General features: G+C 39.0%; 1 pseudogene; it reads left to right on the top strand.

The window, feature by feature from the left end:
* Positions 1–413: 413 nt before the first annotated feature.
* Positions 414–532, top strand: LOC145412649 (5S ribosomal RNA; annotated as a pseudogene).
* Positions 533–2,034: the final 1,502 nt, after the last annotated feature.

Here is a 2,034-nt window from a genome sequence, read left to right as displayed (position 1 = left end):
GAGGAAATGTTGACAATGCACTGGAAGCAGCAAGTCAGGGGAAGATATAGGTAGTGTGTCAGCGAGATAGCATATGAACAATGCCTATTGACCTTTCACACACATACACACATACTCACACACAGGTTTCTAGAACATTCCAACAACAGTGTAACACACGTGACACGACCCCTGCTACACCAGAATTTAGGAAGCAGAGCTCAGAAGGAGGCTAGCTATAGAACCGACAGGTATTGGAGTGAGTGAACAAGAAGAGGGGTCCAACTAAACTTACTTAGTGTATTCAGTCTCTGTAATACATACACTGCTCAACTTAAGATTTTCTCTGGAGATAATAAATCAAGATAATCTCCCTGTATTCATCTTTAACTCCTACTACAAGAATCGAGAGTCACTATATATATATACAGTATATATATATATATACCACGTTGAGTACACCGCTTCCCGTCCGATCAGCGAAGTTAAGCAACGTTGGGTCTGGTTAGTACTTGGATGGGTGACCGCCTGGGAACACCAGATGCTGTTGGCATCCCTACGTGTCAAGTGGGGTTGGTGGAGGATTAGTGCCCCTCCCTGTAAAACAATTAACTCTAAGCCCTTGACCACCCCGTTTGGGATACATGGCGTCTGGCAATGAATGAATGAAATATATATACTATATATATATGTCCACTGCTGAACAAAGACTTCCCCCAACTTTCTCCACGATTTCCTTGACTGAGCCAATCTTTGCCACGTTTTCCCTGCAAATTTCTCTATCTCATCTCTCCACCTCCTGTCTGGCCTTTTTCTGCTACGCTTACAATCTCTTGGTGTCCAGTCAGTCAACCTCTTGCTCCATCAATTATCCCTTTTCCTTGCTACAGGGCCTGCCCACCTCCATTTCTGTTCTTTTATAACTTCTGTAATATCTTTGACTTTAGTCTGCTCTCTCAGAAAAGTTGATCTTTTCCTGTCTCTTAAAGATATTCCCAACATTGACCTTTCCATTGCTCTCTGAGAACGAATTAGTTTATTTTCCATCGATTTTGTCAGTTTCCAAGTCTCACAACCATACGTCATAGCTGGAATTATACATTCGTTATATACTTTTCGTTTCATACAAACTGGCAAGCTACTTTTCATAATGTCCCTATGTTTACCGAAAGCTTTCCATCCATTTGAAATGCATCTTTTTATTTCGCTATCATTATCTTTCGCTAATTTTGCTATTTGTCCCGGGTAATTGTATTCCTCGACTTCTTCAAGAAAATCTCCACTTGTTCTGATGACGCTCTTTGGTGTTTGAGGATTAAACATTACTTTAGTTTTACTCCTGTTCATGTTTAGCCCTACTTTGAGACTTTCTCTGTTCAGGTCATTTAACATTTCTTGCAACGTCTCTGCTGTTTCTGAGATAAGGACAGTGTTATCTGCAAATCATAAATGGTTTAGCTTTTCTCCATCTATGTTCACTCCTTTGTTTTCCCAGTCTAGCTTTCTGTAGGTATGCTGTAAATAATTTTGGTGAAATTGTATCTCCATGACGCATGCCCTTCTCAGTCTTAATTTTCTCAGAGTCCTTATGTAATTTAACTGTAGCAGTTCCCTCTTTATATATGTTTTTGAGCAGTTTTACAATGTTCTCATTCACTCCTTGTTCTCGCAATGAATTTATAATTGCTATGTGCTCCACTGAGTCGAAAGCCTTTCGTAATCAACAAAACCTAAGCACAGTGGTTTATTATATTCTGTAGTTTTCTCAATTAGCTGATTTATTGTGTGTAGATGATCAGTAGTCTAGTACCCGCTTTAGAATCCTGCCTGTTCACGAGGTTGGTTTCTCACCAAATTTGCAGTTATTCTGTTTGTAAGGACTTTAATGAAGAGTTTGTAAATGACTGATAGCAGGCTAATAGGTCGATAGTTACTAAGGTCTTTTGAGTCACATTTTTTGTAAAGTAAAATAACTATTGCATTACACCATGTTTGGGGAATTTTCTTCCTTTTTATACATTGAGTAAATAAGTGAGCATACCTAGTTTGTACTTC

Source organism: Coenobita brevimanus, chromosome 93 (assembly GCF_032717465.1).
Source record: "Coenobita brevimanus isolate Jiangsu-jjx chromosome 93, ASM3271746v2, whole genome shotgun sequence".
NCBI lineage: Eukaryota > Metazoa > Arthropoda > Malacostraca > Decapoda > Coenobitidae > Coenobita > Coenobita brevimanus.
The sequence above is the reverse complement of the archived record's forward strand: the minus strand, read 5'-3'. Positions and strand labels throughout refer to the sequence as shown.